The following is an 18,689-nucleotide window of genomic DNA, read 5'->3' as shown; positions in this document are numbered from 1 at the left end:
AATTAAAATAAGAACATACAAATAGCATTTTACAAGGTTTTAATGCTTATTACATTTACAAGGTTTTAATGCTTATTACATGTGCAACACTTTATTCATGAGGATCCAGTTGAATGATGGTCAGCTGAATTGGCTGCATCAGCATCATCTGCTCAAGGTTAATATTTCTTAGTTATTTAATAATTTTCTAGTTACACTACTCTTAAGGTCCTTGCAATAAGGGTTTCAAATCTAAAATCTTACAATAGCTTTTTGGAAAATTGTATTTCTTGTCCCCAAATGAACTGTCTTGTGATGTACAGTATTATGTGACACCTAGTTTTTATCTTGAATTGACTTGGCTCTAATTACAGTAGTGGTTGGATTACATGAAGCTGATTTATCACATTCTCTGGTAAGGCTTTGAAGGGTTGAAGAGGCATGAGATGGGTCTCTGGACTATAACTGACCAACAGTCACAAGTTGAATTTGTTTGGAGTTCCAACCTCATTTCTTTTGCCTTCTATGGTAGCTAACTGTGGAAGTATATCTGGGAAGTTATTTCTGGCCCAGATAAATTTTCTGCAGGGTTGTTAAGGTAGCATCGGAGTAGATAAATACTTTCAGAATTGCTCAAAATGGATGCCCAACACAGGCTCTGATAAGGTGTTGATGGAACTGAGGTGTATGCTTTGGGCCTATGGACTATGTCTGACCGACAGTCAGTTTTGTTTCAACCTGCTTTCATTTGCTGCCTTTGGTTTCTTGTTGACAGAGATGTAGACCTGGATAATTTTTTTTTTTCCCCTGATAGGAAATCTGCCGAGGGTGTTTGGTAGCTCTGAGTGGATAAACAGTGCCCAAAATTGCCATGCAATACCTTAGAATATTTAAGCACTTTAGAAAAATAGCTGTTCTGATCGAGACCACAGGTCTACCCCAAAGCCAAATCAAAAAGTCCTTCAAAAGAAGGCATCGTGCTTACCCCATACAAAAATGGGAAAAAAAGCACGTTAAAAGAAGAAAAATAGCTGTTGTACCATTCAGTGTAGTGTCTGGGGAGAGTGATCACTTTTGAGAATGTGACTGTGACTGTGCTAGGTGTACTTCCAGGTCACTCTAATTGAAGTTTAATGCTGTGCTTAACTGTTATGCTGGATATAGTTTTTTGAGTGCTGTTGTACAACTTCCAGTATTCGGAAATAGTGGTTTCTGGAAGATAGTTATCCAACAGCACCAGTAGTAGTTTCAACTGAGCAGTCTGGAATGTCTTGGCAAATGGGTTCATTGGTCAGTGCCACAGAACATCCAGCAATAAAATCAAAAGCTGAACTTCATACCACTGTTAAATACCAAACAGGGGCGTTTGAATGATAAATCTACAGCTTTAATCTTAAACTTTAGAAAGTGGGTAGACCCCCAACTTTAGAAAGTGGGTAGACCCCCAACTTTAGAAAGTGGGTAGACCCCCAACTTTAGAAAGTGGGTAGACCCCCAACTTTAGAAAGTGGGTAGACCCCCAACTTTAGAAAGTGGGTAGACCCCCAACTTTAGAAAGTGGGTAGACCCCCAACTTTAGAAAGTGGGTTAGACCCCCAACTTTAGAAAGTGGGTAGACCCCAACTTTAGAAAGTGGGTAGACCCCAACTTTAGAAAGTGGGTAGACCCCAACTTTAGAAAGTGGGTAGACCCCAACTTTAGAAAGTGGGTAGACCCCAACTTTAGAAAGTGGGTAGACCCCAACTTTAGAAAGTGGGTAGACCCCAACTTTAGAAAGTGGGTAGACCCTAACTTTAGAAAGTGGGTAGACCCCAACTTTAGAAAGTGGGTAGACCCCAACTTTAGAAAGTGGGTTAGACCCCCAACTTTAGAAAGTGGGTTAGACTCTACACCCCCCGGCAAAGGGAATCTAAAAAAATTAACACCTTCCTGACATCAGTGGTTGACTATAGGATTTTTTTTGTCATGACTGTACAGAGTTGTAGTCAATGCATCAATGCTGTGTAGTTCACTGTTAAACTTAACAGATCTTGGTTTTCTTAACCTTTCAACAATGTCTGTTACAAATCCTGGTTGCCCCACTTGCTCCTGTATCAGCAAGTTACTTAATTACCATATGAGGTTGACTATTATCAATAATTATGGGTATGTGCTGGGGCATAGCAACCTCATTTTTGTGATTTTCATAAAGGGCAGCCCAGCTATGCCAGACTAATCTGCCTAATCCTAGTCTTGAATAGCCTTGAATTTTAGGTTCAAATCTGAGAAAGTGGGCCTACCCACCTGCCGAAGGAGTTCTAAAACACTCCTCTTCCTTACAATGGGGATTGATTATAGAAATTTTTGTCATTGACTAGATAGTTTTTGTAAACTAATGCAGCAAAGGCACCTTGTACTTCACTGTAAACTGAAGACCATTTTTGGTTTCTGTAATTCTTTTTAGTACCCTCTACCCAGTCACTAATCCTGGTTACTGCATATTTTGTATTAGTGTGTGCAAAGTTTACCATGTGAGGTAGACTTCTGTCAATCAGTATATCTTCAAGGGTATTAACCTCCATTTTATTCTGATTTTTACCAAAATTGTGTTAATCATCAATACATTAGTTTCCCCTGGCTACATATACTGTACCTGTTTTCTCCTGTTCACTACCAGCTGTCATTTAATTTGCCAGCAATTCAGTCTTAATGAATGTGCCACAATATCTCTTGAATAGTCTAGTCATGGTGGGTCGTCCCATTCATGTGTACCAGTTAATCATAGCTTTTGGCTTGCTTCCTAAATGGCAGACTTCTGTCAATCAGTATATCTTCAAGGGTATTAACCTCCATTTTATTCTGATTTTTACCAAAATTGTGTTAATCATCAATACATTAGTTTCCCCTGGCTACATATACTGTACCTGTTTTCTCCTGTTCACTACCAGCTGTCATTTAATTTGCCAGCAATTCAGTCTTAATGAATGTGCCACAATATCTCTTGAATAGTCTAGTCATGGTGGGTCGTCTCATTCATGTGTACCAGTTAATCATAGCTTTTGGCTTGCTTCCTAAATGGCAGATTAAACTTGACAATTTATTCTCTCTCTCTCTCTCTCTCTCTCTCTCTCTCTCTCTCTCTCTCTCTCTCTCTCTCTCTCTCTCTCTCTCTCTCTCTCTCTCGTGTGGTCTCAATTGTGTAAAGTTTTTTGTGCTATATATGGTACTAAAACTGAAATTTGGCTAGAAATTTGTAGATAGGTAAAAGCTCCCTAATAAAATAGTGAAAAAAAAAAATTGAAATGGCATATAAATGTTCCAATAACATTTTACAATGTTTTGAAGTTCTAGCACATGTAAATACTTTTTTCATGGGGGATCCAGTTGAATTAACAAAGGAATATATATTTGAAGTGGCTGCGACAGTATCTTCTGCTTGAAGTTAATCTGCATAGGTTATCACATTAAGAAGTCCATTTCCTGAAGTTTTGAGTCCTTGGTTTCGAATCTTAAATCTTACAATTGCTTTTTAACAGTTTTATTTCTCTTGTACCCAAATGAACTGTTGTGATGTACAATATTAACACCTAGTTTTATGTATTTCTGTGGCTTGTTGCTTGTGCCATATTTATGTAACCTTTGGCTAAGACTCCTCAGGATCCCTTCCTCCCACTTGTTTTCCTTCCACTTGGTTTTTACAAAGAGAGAGGGGGAGAGAGATGCTAGTCAAAGAGGTAAGCTTTATGAAAGCTATTAAGTGTCCCATCCAGCACTGCCAGACCCAAGTCTCACCTAAGCACTTAATTTCAAATATGCCCAAAGTGGACATGCAACACCTTCCAGATTCAGTATCTGAACACTTACGTACTACAGCTAGCCTATTCTCTAAGGTTTAGATTAACAAGTGTAGCCCCTGCCTGAGGCTGTGACATCATCTTGGCCTGTCACAATAATAATGTTACTGTTTAATCTTCACTCATTTCATCAAAGATTATATAATTTAGACAAATTCTAAGATTCTTTATTATAAGGGATATTTCATATCAGTCAAATTTACAGTTATATCACTCAGGAAGATTGATTTTAATTTGTTTCACGAACAATTTTATATATTGTCTGCTGGAAATAGTGGGAGCATTTTATTGTATAATCTTGGAGCAGCAAATTTAAAGGTTCTGAAGCCTACTTTGGAATTATCTTGGCTCCAGTAACTATCTACCTGTAGCAGTAAAATCTCGCTTTAAGATCCTTTAAAGCTGATTCTGTGAAAGTAAAGCTTTTTCTCCCTAAATCATATTTATCAGCTAGCCTCAGCCTACAGTAGGTGCAATAACCACTGACATACATGGAAATACACTTGGACAATGGAAGCCACCACCCTTGGCCAGATTTTGTCCAAGAAGTCTGACGTCCGTTGGTTCCGGTCCCTTAAAGCAAGGTTTTACTATATTGTTTCACTGTCACTTTAATAGTGTTTAACTTTAGTTTTATGTACAGCCTTCCACAGGGAAAATTCCCTCTGGCAGGCCTTTGTACATTTTCCAAATAAGGAGATTCTTATATTTTATAATTTTCTCCTGCAGAATAGGAGTCTTAAGTTTAAATTTTTATTAAATTGCATTGAAGATTTAGTGAAAGCAAAGATCTGTATTTTTCACCTTTGACACATTCTTTATATACTGTGTACTTAAGGCCATCATGTGCTCTTCGTATCACTATGACCTACCTTTGCACAATTTTTACACTTGATGATATTGCTAGCACATCCATTTGATTTGTGATTTTTACATCTAGGGCAAGCTGGGTCATTTCTACAATTTGTTGTGCTGTGACCAAATTCCTGACATAGCATTGATAGGGCATGTAACAGTTGTATACTTTACAACAGCTATACAGTGTACACAATTTGTCACCTCTATCATAGATAGCCTTTTGTATTTGTGGTGTGCATTTCATAGTGTTTTTGTCATCTTTGGCTATCATTTCCTTTACAATTTTCAGGTCGTCATTTTCAGAAATGAGGCTACCTATCCATGTATTTTTCTGTACAGTGTTATTGACAATATCATCCTTTGGGACATAGACTACTATTGTTTGGTTTAAGTTTACCCTTCTCATTTACTGATATATTGTTGATTTTCTGAATCTCCAATTTTGCCTTTTCTAAGTTTTTCCTGTGGAAATCTACAAGTGTCCATCTCTTGTTGTTTTAACCTGTTCAACTGGTGCCGTTATTTTACTCATAATTTCTTTTCTTTAGCTGCTGTGCTCCTTGTAGATTTGACCAGAAGCACTTTAGTCTTCAGTGATTCAGCCTAAACTTTTGTCCATGTTTATCATGCTCTTTAAATCTTTATCAACATTATCAATTTTATTTTGGATTTCATCTATGTTGATCGTTACGGCACTGTTTTGAGATGAATCCTGAATCAACTTTAATATCTTTTCTTTCATTCCTTAAAGTTCATCTTCAATGAGTTTTTTTTTTGTGCAGGCCTCTTGCAATTATTACAGATTCACAGTATTATCACTACGAAGTATGGGTGTGTATCTGACCTCGATACCTGAACATTCATAATGGAACCAATAAGTCACACATTTCACAGAAAGTTCCTTCCTCCTCAACTTCCCCAGAGCATTGTCTTCAGTATTTTATTTAGTGTTCCATCTTTACTTGCTGCTTCATAATTGAGATATGTTCATATGATAGTTGGATCTTCCCTTTAGTCGATTTAATTTCTACAGCATTTTCTTTTTCCTCCTTCATATTCACTTTGAACATTGCACAAGGTCAGGAGCTTTTCACACTCAGACACGTCCTTCCCAGTGGCTGGTGGTGGTATACACATTAAGTTCAGATATTCTGGACACCTGGTCTTGAGAGCTTGGAGTGTCTTTTAACGAGGAGCCAATGCGGAGACAGTTTGACTCTGGACAATTCAGGCGTAATCTTTTGAAGTGGTGCAGCACCCTTTATTAATCTTGCTGGTCTGTTCAGTGTATTTTGTATATATTTGCAACTTAAGTTTTTTCTGAGGCAGGTCAATAGTTGCAGTACAGTGAACCCCCGTATTCACGGGGGATGCGTCCCACACCCACCCGCGAATAGGTCAAATCCGCGAATACTTAAAACCCATCTAAAAACACTTAGAACTGCCCATTTTGATAGCTTAAACCAAGGAAAACCCTGTAAAAATGCTTATACCTGAGTATTAGTTTTATCACAAAATGCATTTATTCATGAAAAATATATGAAAATACAGTAATTAGTGAATATTTCTGTGAAAAATAACGCGAATGGGCGAATTTTCCGCGAATGATGGCTAGATATGTTTGACAGAGTAACCCGCGAATGCGAAAGTCCGCGAACCATGAGAACGCGAATACGGGGTGTTTACTGTAATCAACTGACAATCGCCCAAGTCTTTTCATAAGACTGCACTTGTTTTTACCTTGAAAATTGGTTTTTCCTATACTTTTAGGGCTGCTGAGGGGGAGACATTAGTTGCTGGTCAACTGTTGTTCGCCCCCTTAACTCTACCCAACAGTAAAGGGGGACTGTGGGAATTCATGGTTTTGGGAAGGGGAACATGCACAAACGAATCAGACATGTTCACGTTATGGAAGCTTTCTTCGGAGCTGTAAAATGCCAGGGAGCCATTTGTCACAGGGAGGGAGTGGCTGAGGGGAGGTGAGTAAAGTGGGGGAAGGCAGGGAGATAGAGCTCCTCACATCCCCCAAACTCGGGGGAAGGTGAAAAGTGGCGGAAGTGTTGTTGTTGTTGTGGTTCCCCAGACTGTTATGCCAGGAAGCCTGCACCGCTCAAGGACGACACCACGCTTACTGGATCTGACCATAACTGTGTGGTAGTGTGGATGCTGTTGTTGTCTAAGGGCTGCCAAGTTAGGGCAGTCTACTAAGAGATGTGTAATTGTGTGGGGATTAACTTGGCAGTGGACATATGTCTGTTTGGGTGTTGTCTATGCAGTGTTTGTAGGTGTTTAGTGATTGGTGATGACCACAGCGAAGTAGTCAGGTGTACTCTCTCCAATCTTGAGAGCTGTGTTTCTGTGCTGCTTATGGTGGGTGGGGGGGTGCCGAGTATTTTGTTGTTGGGAAGGTTATTAAGTGCTTGTCTGGTGAGGTGAGTATGGATGTGCTTTTTGTTTTGTGTGATGTTTGTGGGTGGTGGTATAGAATTTAAGATATTTGTATAGTGTCTGTGTGGTGTATTCGCTATTTGCCTGTGTGTTGGAGGGTGGTCGTGAAGGTAATAGCATGGGCTGTTTGTGTTTGACAGATGCCAAGAATTGTGTGCCTCTCATGTCTAAGTGTTGCCTGATGGTGAGAATCTTGGTTTCGGCGTGTAAGTGTTCTATTGGTGTGGATTGTGTACTGCCAAGGATGATTCTAAGAGCTGTGTTTTGTATTTGTAGTTTTAGTTGTGTGTTGGATATGGCAGGGTGCCAGGCTGGGCTGGCGTAGTTTATTATGTTTGTATAATGTGATGAGCGTTTCTTTTTGTTGTCCAAATGTTGTGCCTGTTAGTGATCTTAGTGCATTTAGTTTAGGTCTGCATTTCTTGATGTTACTGACATGTGGAGCAAATGACACTGAAGCGTTGTATGTGACTCTTAGGATTTTTGTTTCGTGTGTGTGGAATTGTGGTGTTGTTCAACGTTGCTGTGGGTCTGTACTGATGTTCTTTGTTGTGACTAGTGAGTAGTGTACTTGTGGATTTTGTTGGTGCTACCTGTAATCTGTTGTGTGAGCCAGTTTTCAAGTTATGTCAGTCTGTACTTGTGTGGAGCATACGTTTTTGTCTGCATGTATTGATATGATTGTTAGATTGTCTGCATATGAGGAGATGTATATGTTGTTAGGTGGTGTTGGTATGTCATGCATGAATAGGTTGAAAAGTGTTGGGCTTAGGACGGAGCCTTGTGGGACGCCGTTCGGGAAGTTTCTGATTTTGGATGACTCGCCATTGTAGTGTACAAATGCTTGTCTGTCTGTTAGGTAATTGGCGAGCCAGCATTTGGTGTTGTTGTGTAGTGTGGTGTTGTAAACTTTGTTGATGAGAAGTGGTCTAGAGATGGTGTCAAAGGCTTTACTTATGTCTATTGTGGCGGAAGTGTGGGTAGCGAGAAGTTTCGGTGCAGATGCAGAATGTACAGGCATCTAGTGAGGGAAGCAATAAAACAGCTAGGGGTGGGTAGGAATACAAGAGTAAGGTAGGAAACTACCTGGAAATGAGCTGAGGCTTTGAGAATATCTTCAAGGCCTTGGTTACATTTGTCTGTTAATTATCTCCTGTGCACTAGCTGCTGTCATTTAACTTTAGTCGACGAACTTGGGAAAATTAAAGCTGCTGCTATCTCTAGACTGCGTGACCATAGTTATGTTACGATACGGGCACAACATCCCCCGTCGACGAAAGAACAATCCGTCAAAAAGGAACTTCCTGAAGTGGCATAATTAATAAATAACACAAAATAGATATATAACCGTGCCAAACACCAGCAGAATCACGCTGCTAAGGTTATACGTGAACAAAGGCCAACATGGCCGAGGCGAGACGAACGCGGAGGAACGCTTGATATATTTAACCCCGTAATTATTGAATTAGAGGTTAAATAAGAAGCCTCAAACTATAAAACCCCACAAGAAGATGGTACTTAACTTAGAAGCGGTGAATTCCTGGACGGTTGATAGATGATAGAACTGGGGGTAGTAACCCCAGCATTCCTGATAGTTTTTTTCTCTGGTATTTTTAGCAATACTTATACCTAGAAATAAATGCTTAATGGTTATTTCACCGGGTGATACAGGTCGAACTCAGAAATAGCTGTTTTACCATTGTGTAGAGTCTGGGGAGAGGGACTCAAAAATTTTGAGAAATGTATTGTATACCATGTTCACCTGCAGGTCACTCAAAGGTTTCTCAAACTGAAGTTTAATAATGATTGTTATGGTGGATATGGTGTCTTGAGTATTGTACATATTCCAGAATCAGATATAATTGTGGTTTCTGGAAGATTAGTTGTCCAGTGACACCAGTAGTAGTTTCATTTGAGCAGTCTGGAACGCAAATGAGGTGGTGTTTCTTGGTCAGTGCCACCGAACATCCAGCAATAAAAGCAAAAGCTGAATGTGAATCACTGTTAACCAAACCAAACAGTGGTGTTTGATTGTTAAATCTACAGGTTTTTTTAAACTACCAGCACAGTTAGCCTACTATAAACTGTTAATGTTTAACATAGAACAGGTCATAAAGTAATGTATGTTTACATGTTCTCCATTGTAACATAACTAATACCTTTCTCGTGAATAGCTTTATGAATATCAGGTTCACAGGCTACTAAAACTAGTCTTTCTTAATCTGGGATTGACTATAGAAAGTTTTGTCTAGTGTAGTTTTCCTAACTTTAGTAATCTCCGTTACAAATCCTGGTTACCTCGTCTGCTGCCTGTATCAGCAAAGTTACATAATTACCATTTGAGGTTGACCGGATCAATCATTATGGCTATCTTAAGGACATTAGCAATACCATTTTTGTTCAGTGGTGTGACATCTCTAAAGAACTGAAGAGATCTGACATCACTGCATTTTATCCCCAGCTCTCCCAGACCTGCTAGACTAAGTCTGCCTAATACTAATCTTGAACTGACTTTACTATAATTATAGTTCAAGCTGGCTCAAGCCATCGCAGGGTCTGACAGTGTTGATGGGACTAAGACAGATGGATTTCTTCTGACCAACAGTCAAGAGTTAAATTTGTTTGGATTGCCACATTTTCTTTTGGCATCTACTGTTGCTTGCTGTTGATTGGAAGTATGTCTGGATAAGTTGTATTTTGGCTCTGATCACACAATCTGCAGAGGGTGTTAGGTACAGTATCTTAGTGGATAAACAACAACTTCAGAAACATCCAAAATGAGCATGCAACACCTAGAGTACAAAACACTTTCATAGAAAAAAAGCTCTTCTACCATTGTGTTGTGTCTGGACAGAGCTATCCTTGTGAGACTCTGTGAGCATCTCCACACTCTTTAACGAAAGTTTAAATATTGTGATTAACTGTTATGCTGGATATAGTTTTTGAGTACTGTTGTACAACTTCCAACAATCTTGTATAATTGTATAATTGTCAGATGTGAACCACACCTTGTCTTTATCTTGAATTGACTTGGCTCTAATTACAGTAGTGGTTGGATTACATGAAGCTGATTTATCACATTCTCTGGTAAGGCTTTGAAGGGTTGAAGAGGCATGAGATGGGTCTCTGGACTATAACTGACCAACAGTCACAAGTTGAATTTGTTTGGAGTTCCAACCTCATTTCTTTGCCTTCTATGGTAGCGGTGGAAGTATATCTGGGAAGTTATTTCTAGCCCAGATAACAAATTTTCTGCAGGGTTGTTAAGGTAGCATCGGAGTAGATAAATACTTTCAGAATTGCTCAAAATGGATGCCCAACACCTTATATAACATAGTCAAACACTTTATAGAAGATTAGTTTTTGTACCATTCTGTGTCTGGGCAGAGCGATCCTTTTGAGAATGTGGGATACTTACTGTACTACAGGTAGGTGCAACTTCAGGACAAACTCTGTACTTGTAGCTATTTTTGTGTTATGTTTGTTGTATTATATGCAGCAAGTCATTCAGATAATTTTGGTTACCTAGTCTTAGTAGCTTAGGGAGTCATTACATTTCTTTATTCTAGGTGGAACAAGGCGCCAATAGGAAGCCAGTCTTAACTCTGAACAATACAGGTTTAATCCTGTCACACAGGGCAGCACCCGTTATTAATCTTGCTGGTCTATTTAGTATAGTTTTGCCACTTAAATTTTGTAATCCTTGTCTTGAGTTGATTTGACTAATTAGTGGTTAGGTTAGATCAAGTTTATGCCACCACAGGCTCTGATAAGGTGTTGATGGAACTGAGGTGTATGCTTTGGGCCTTTCATTTGCTGCCTTTGGTTTCTTGTTGACAGAGATGTAGACCTGGATAATTTTTTTTCCCCTGATAGGAAATATGCTAGGGGTGTTTGGTAGCTCTTGAGTGGATAAACAGTGCCCAAAATTGCCATGCAATACCTTAGAATATTTAAGCACTTTAGAAAAATAGCTGTTGTACCATTCAGTGTAGTGTCTTGGGGGAGAGATCACTTTTGAGAATGTGAGACTGTGACTGTGCTAGGTGTACTTCCAGGTCACTCTAATTGAAGTTTAATGCTGTGCTTAACTGTTATGCTGGATATAGTTTTTTGAGTGCTGTTTTACAACTTCCAGTATTTGGAAATAGTGGTTTCTGGAAGATAGTTATGCAACAGCACCAGGAGTAGTTTCAACTGAGCAGTCTGGAATGTCTTGGCAAATGGGTTCATTGGTCAGTGCCGCAGAACATCCAGCAATAAAATCAAAAGCTGAACTTAATACCACTGTTAAATACCAAACAGGGGTGTTTGAATGCTAAGTCTACAGCTTTTTTTAAACTTAGCCAGCACAGTTGCCATGAACTGTTAATCTTTTTGAGATTTTAAACATTTTAAACTTTAGAAAGTGGGTAGACCCCCAACTTTAGAAAGTGGGTAGACCCCAACTTTAGAAAGTGGGTAGACCCCCCAACTTTAGAAAGTGGGTAGACCCCCAACTTTAGAAAGTGGGTAGACCCCAACTTTAGAAAGTGGGTAGACCCCAACTTTAGAAAGTGGGTAGACCCCCAACTTTAGAAAGTGGGTAGACCCCAACTTTAGAAAGTGGGTAGACCCCCAACTTTAGAAAGTGGGTAGACCCCCAACTTTAGAAAGTGGGTAGACCCCCAACTTTAGAAAGTGGGTAGACCCCCAACTTTAGAAAGTGGGTAGACCCCCAACTTTAGAAAGTGGGTAGACCCCCCAACTTTAGAAAGTGGGTAGACCCCCCAACTTTAGAAAGTGGGTAGACCCCCCAACTTTAGAAAGTGGGTAGACCCCCCAACTTTAGAAAGTGGGTAGACCCCCCAACTTTAGAAAGTGGGTAGACCCCAACTTTAGAAAGTGGGTAGACCCCAACTTTAGAAAGTGGGTTACTCTACCCCCAGCAAAGGGAATCTAAAGAATTAACACCTTCCTGACATCAGTGGTTGACTATAGGATTTTTTGTCATTGACTGTAGAGAGTTGGTCAGTGCATCAATGCTGTGTAGTTCACCATTAAACTTAACAGATCTTTTGGTTTTCTTAACTTTTCAACAATGTCTGTTACAAATGCTGGTTGCCCCACTACCAGCTGTCATTTAATTTGCCAGCAATTCAGTCTTAATGAATAAGTGCCACAATATCTCTTGAATAGTCTAGTCATGGTGGGTCGTCCCATTCATTGAATAGTCTAGTCATGGTGGGTCGTCCCATTCATGTGTACCAGTTAATCATAGCTTTTGGATTGCTTCCTAAATGGCAGATTAAACTGACAATTTATTCTCCTCTCTCTCTCTCTCTCTCTCTCTCTCTCTCTCTCTCTCTCTCTCTCTCTCTCTCTCGTGGTCTCATTGTGTAAAGTTTTATTTGTGCTATATATGGTACTAAAACTGAAACTTGGCTAGAAATTTGTAGATAGGTAAAAACTCCCTATTAAAATAGTGAAAAAAAAAATTGAAATGGCATATAAATGTTCCAATAACATTTTACAATGTTTTGAAGTTCTAGCACATGTAGAATAGTTTTTTCATGGGGGATCCAGTTGAATTAACAAAGGAATATATATTTGAAGTGGCTGCGACAGTATCTTCTGCTTGAAGTTAATCTGCATAGGTTATCACATTAAGAAGCCCATTTCCTGAAGTTTTAAGTCCTTGGTTTTGAATCTTAAATCTTACAATTGCTTTTTAACAATGTTTTATTTCTCTTGTACCCAAATGAACTGTTGTGATGTACAATATTAACACCTAGTTTTTGTATTTCTGTGGCTTGTTGCTTGTGCCATATTTATGTAACCTTTGGCTAAGACTCCTCAGGATCCCTTCCTCCCACTTGGTTTCCTGGTTTTTACACACACACACACACACACACACACACACACACACACACACACACACACACACACACACACACACACATTTGTCTGGTCTACTGATAAGCACACCATTACACACAATTCACTGTTATTCACTCTCTATATTAGTCTTGATTTGACTTTGCTCTATTTATAGTGGTGGATGGAATAAGCTGAAGCTGGCTTATGCTATAACACACTGGTAGTGTTGATGGGACTAAGAGGCATGAGATGGAGTCTGTGGACTCTGACCAACAGTCAGTCGAATTTGTTGGGAGTTCCAACCTCCTTTCTTTTGCCTTCTGTGGTTGCTTACTTTTGACTGTGGAAGTATATCTGGATAAGTTATTTCTGGCCCAGATAGCAAATCTTTCTACAGGGTGTGAGGTAGCCTCTGAATGGATAAATACATTCAGAATTGCCCAAAATGGATGCCAAACACCTTGTACAAAAGTTAAACACTATAGAAATATAGCTGTTTTACCACTGTGTAGTGTCTGGGCAGAGCGATCACTTTTGATAATGTGACTGTTACTGTATTTTGTGCAGTTTTAGGTCAAATTCTCTACCTGTAGCTATTTTTTTTATCTGTTGGTTGTAATGTATGCAGCAAGTCATTCAGATATTTGGGATACCTAGTCTTAATAGCTTGGAGTCATTGCATACTTTAATCTGTATTCTAGGGTGAACAAGGAGCCAATAGCAAGTCATTCTAACTTGGAGCAATACAGGCTAAATCCTGTCATGCAGGGCAGCACCCTTTATTAATCTTGCTGATCTGTTTAGTATAGTTTTGCCACTCAAGTTTCGTAATCTTTGTCTTGAATAGATTTGACTATTAGAGGTGGCTGGATTAGATCGTTAGTTTATGCCACCACAGGCTCTTGATAAGGTGTAGATGGAATTAAGATGTATTTGGTCCTGTGGACTATTGCCTGACCAAATTACAAAAGTTTTATTTGTTAGTTTCAACCCTCCCCCCCCCCTCTTCTGCCTTCTCTGGTTGCTTGTCCTTGATGGTAAGAGTAGACCTAGATAAAAATTTTTCCAGATAGCAAATCTTCTGCAAGGGGTGTTTGGTAGCTGAGTGGATAAGCAGGGTCCAAAATTGACATCTAATACCTTAGAATATTTCAGCACTTTAGAAAAATTGCTGTTGTACTACTCGGTGTCCAGTATCTGGGCGAGTGATCCTTTTGAGAATGAGACTGTGACTGTATACTACATGTACTTCCAGGTCACTCTAATTGAAGTTGTGCTGTGATTAACTGTTGTGCTAGATATATTTTTTGAGTGCTGTTGTACAACTTCCAGCATTTGGATAAGTGGTTTCTGGAAGATTGTCCAACACCAGGGGTAGAGTTTCAACTGAGCAGTCTGGAATGCCTTGGCAAATGGGTTCGTTGGTCAGTGCCGCAGAACATCCAGCAATAAAAATCTTTCGGTAACCTTTCAGAAATTTTGATGGTAGTTTAAGGTAGTAACATTTAAGATAACATTAATTTTAAATTAAAAATTTTGGTGGTAAATAACGAACTATTGAATCATACGAACAATAATTGTACAATAATTACCGTACATTATCGTATCATTGCTATTAGGGGTTTGTGATTGGCAATGAAACGTAAACAAAACAATGGTTTCCTTTTTAGGCGACGTGTGTAAGAATTTCTAAGATACAGTAAGTAAAACAGTCAATTTGTAATAGCGTTTTTACTTATCTAATATTTGGAGCCGCTGAAAGTCCGCAGGACCCTACTTTTGGCGCCAAAAAAGAGCTATAGAAAACGCTCCTTTTAACCCTGGACAGGTAACGTCAAAAACCAGTCACACTACAGGTAACCTAGTGTAAAGTTTTACACGGCGACTTTGGCCGTTAATAGCTCAGCTCCTATTTAATCAATTTTCAATCTCTTTATTGTTTTGAATAGTTCAAGGATTCTACTATCTACTGGTATATGGATAATTATACTCACATCAAAACTTAAACTCGATTTATTTAATATAAAAAAATAACTACAAAAATATACATGCACTCACATTCTGGGGCCTGAGAAAACTAATGAATAAGTATATAAATATTTACCAACATTGGTGTGAAACTAGAAGAGTTGGGCTCTCTTTTGAGCCCAGAATGAGCCTCCTAGGCCTAAAACTGCGGAATCTGTAAAAAAAATAAAAACGCAAACATTATTTTTTGAAAAAAAATCGGAAAATTTTTTCGTCAATTATTGGCTATTTGTTCTACCCTTAAAAGTTAATGAATTGGTCTGAAAATTTTTACAATTAATCTCCAACCCTTCAATATGATTTAAAAATATAGAAAAAGTTATACTAAAGAAATTTAACCGTATAAAGTGGCACCATCTGATGGCACTCAAAATAGTGCCAACATAGGGTCACATTTTCTTTATGCTAGGTCACGTTTTTTTATGTAAAACATTCTAAAATGTTTTTTTTTTACCCTTAAAAATTTATGAATCACTCTGAAATTTGGTATGCATGGACTACAAACATTGTAGATTATGTAAAAAATATAAAAAAAATATTTCAAAAAAAATTTAACGGCAAAAAAAGTGCCACATATGCTGGCACTCAAAACAGTGCCAACATAGGGTCACGTTTTGACCATATGAGCAGCCTACAACGTGTTAATTATATCTTGAGTGTTACCAAACAATGAATAAAATATTCATGAACACTTACCGAGCACTTCTCACACATGTAGGTGCTGTGTTCGCCACAGGAGGTCTTTTGGCACTTGCCACACAGAAGTTTCGTCTGGGTGTTGGAGTTGGAAGGGCACAAGTAACACCTCTGCTTCTTGTCAGCCTTGGCTGTTGCTGCGGGTGTCGGAGTTGCTGGGACCTCATGAACTTCATAAACAGTGGCGATGAGGGACACGACGTCTCTTGGGAGGTACCTCTTGTTGAGGAGGCGCTGTAGGGCCCAAGGGCGACCAAGCTGCATTGCTAGGTCGGAGGCAAACTGACGTCGGCTGATCTTGGTGTTTTCGGGATTGTGGCGGTAGTGGACGTAGGCATTGTTCACTACAATGTTGATTATCCCGTACAAGATGCAGAGGGGCCATCTTCGAGTCTTCCTGCTACATGTAATCGATGCACACGTCTGGTCGAACGTGTCCACTCCACCCTTTGTAGCATTATAAAACATGTGGAGGTGCGTCTTCTTCTTCTCTACAGCTGAGGGCCTGTGATGAACGGTGGAGAGGATCTGTACCCTCTTCGTCGACTTCACACGTTGGCAGAGAAGGGTAGCCTTGTCCTCATAGTTGTAGAGAGCAGCACTCTCCCCAACTTCAAGGTTGAACGACAGCAACTCCAGGGGCATGTAAGGCTTAGGACGTATGGTCCCAACAAGATGCATCTCCAACTTCTGCAGACTTCTGGCTAAAAGGCAGGGACGTGAACCAGTTGTCTGTGGTGACAACACGCCCTTTGGCCTTGAAGGGCTTAGCCAGCTCCATGGTGAAGTACTCCCAAGGAGATGCCCTTGGGTGCCCCTGTCTTCTTACCACAGTAGGGGATGGCGTTGCACATGTAGGCGGAGTCAGCATCACACAGCATCACCAACTTGATACCGTACCTGAAAAGAAAAAGGGAAAAAACATTAGTTATACAAGAAAATTTATAGATAATAAATAAATAAATAAATAAATAAAATAAATAGATAAATAGAATAAAAATTGAAGAAAATTTTAAATATTTGTTAGTACTATGAAAGAAAATTAGTTATGAAAATGGATTCGGCCTACAGTGGCACTGTTACTTTGCTGGTTTGTTCCGGATGAACATCCTGAAGCTGCAACGTCCCCTGAAGGCTAACAACTGCTCATCTACAGTAACATGGGGCCCTGGAGAGTAGTTGCTACGGCATTTGCTGATCACACTGTCCCACAGCTTCCTCATTGGGGTGAAAATATCCTTCTTCCTTCGTTCTTCGCGGGTGGCACTGTCATCAAAACGGAGTGCCCGAATGAGGAAGTTGAACCTCCTCTCACTCATGATGCTCCTGTAGAAGGGGCATCCTAATTGGACGGAAAACATCTCATCGGTGTTCAGGTGATTGTCCTTCCGTGCCCCTGCCATAATTAGGATGCCCAGTAGTGCCTTCAGCTCCATGAGAGAGATCTTTGAAGGTCGGGTTTTCCTGCTTCTTGAACTTGATCCGCAAGTCCTGGATCTTGTCACACGTGTGCATGCAAACCTCTCCAAGCATGGGATCACTCAGGAAAAGGCTAAAAATTTCTTCACACGTCTTGGCAAGCAACGTGTGTGTGGTTGGGGCCCCAGGAAGCACTTGATCCGTGCGGATAATAGGTGGCATTGATGGGTTGGGTTTGGAGTGCCACACAGTCCTGTCCTTCCCTTTGTAAATGGCTAAGGGCATCTCCACCAATTCCTTCCCTTCTGCAGGTTGAAGAGGGCCCCTTCTCCTCTTCCTACTACGTAATTCACTAGGGCTCAGTGGAGTAGAAGGGGTAGATGATGTAGAAGGTGTGGGTTCTGCCAAGTCGTCCCTCTCCTCATCATCTAGGTCGTCGTCGAGCTCATGTGGGATCTGCTCCTCCAACTCCTCTTCCTGCCACGTGAGAGCGTCGTGGAGTGAATCAAACACTGTCAGCTTCTATGACAACATCCTCCACATCTTCCACATCACTGAGTCTTCCTCCTCAAACAGAATTCGGTCAATCTCCTCATCTTCAAGGTATGTGCGACGAGCCATTGTCGAACCTGAAAAAATGAAAAAATGCAAATTCAGTAAAACGGCAAAAATCATATAAGGCGTCGGTATATACCCAATATGGTGGCAATACGTTGTAGTATAAACATTCATTGATAAATATACAAAAAATAAACTACTTATAACGAGTAATTGATTTATGCTGAATATTCTTCAAAGAAATGCCCAAAAGTAAAAAAGTCACGATTTTGGTAATGTAGTGTAAAATATTACACACAACAATTTTTAGACGAACCTTTTTCGATGTTTTCTGCGCGGTAGACGGCGGACAACTGCCTGCCCTGACGCACCGATGCATAGACTCGCTGTTCCATGAAAATGATCTTGTTTGAGCTTGATCGCCCTGCGCGGGAGCGAAAAAACCGTGTTTTGCGCAGCGTCGGTGTGTTAAAGTTTACACAGGTTACCTGTCCAGGGTATATAGCTCCCGTTTTGCTTCATGGCGGTAATGAAAAGTTTTTGATTTTCCCAAAGGGAAAGCAACAGAAAAGTTAATAAAAACGGTAAGGGAGACAGTGTTGGGAACCGGGGTTTTGGGTGGGGAGAAGCAAAAGCTGGGATTTGTGGCGGCCGTAACGTAAAAAATTCGCTAGTTTCTGACCCGCTAGTCTGCATACAAAAGGATGTCCTGCTAGGCTACAAACATAAGGCTGACCCGCCAAAGTACATACGTGATGCTGACCCGCTAATCTACGTACATGAGGCTGACCCGCTACACTGCGTGTGTGAGGCTGACCCTTCCTACATCAGGGCGGACGGAAAACGCTAGCCTAGGCTACCTGTAGCCTACATAAGGTATTATTTTACTTATGGACATTAATTGCTTTCAACATAAAATATAGGTTTTTCTGTTGTATTATGATGCGATTTGAATGCTTTTGAGGTTTATTTCCATCGCAAATGAATACTTATCCTTCCCCGGCAAATGAT

The 18,689-nt window shown here is 40.0% G+C and overlaps 1 long non-coding RNA gene across 1 annotated transcript; it reads right to left on the bottom strand.

Moving 5' to 3' along the window:
- Positions 1-14,974: 14,974 nt before the first annotated feature.
- On the bottom strand, positions 14,975-18,178 carry LOC136831317 (uncharacterized). Its single transcript, XR_010850837.1, has 4 exons — positions 17,995-18,178; positions 16,785-17,749; positions 15,702-16,601; positions 14,975-15,159 (listed from the first exon to the last, which is right to left on the bottom strand). It is a non-coding gene; the product is annotated as an uncharacterized lncRNA (long non-coding RNA).
- Between the last annotated feature and the right edge of the window lie 511 nt (positions 18,179-18,689).

This window comes from Macrobrachium rosenbergii, chromosome 4, assembly GCF_040412425.1.
Source record: "Macrobrachium rosenbergii isolate ZJJX-2024 chromosome 4, ASM4041242v1, whole genome shotgun sequence".
NCBI lineage: Eukaryota > Metazoa > Arthropoda > Malacostraca > Decapoda > Palaemonidae > Macrobrachium > Macrobrachium rosenbergii.
The sequence above is the reverse complement of the archived record's forward strand: the minus strand, read 5'-3'. Positions and strand labels throughout refer to the sequence as shown.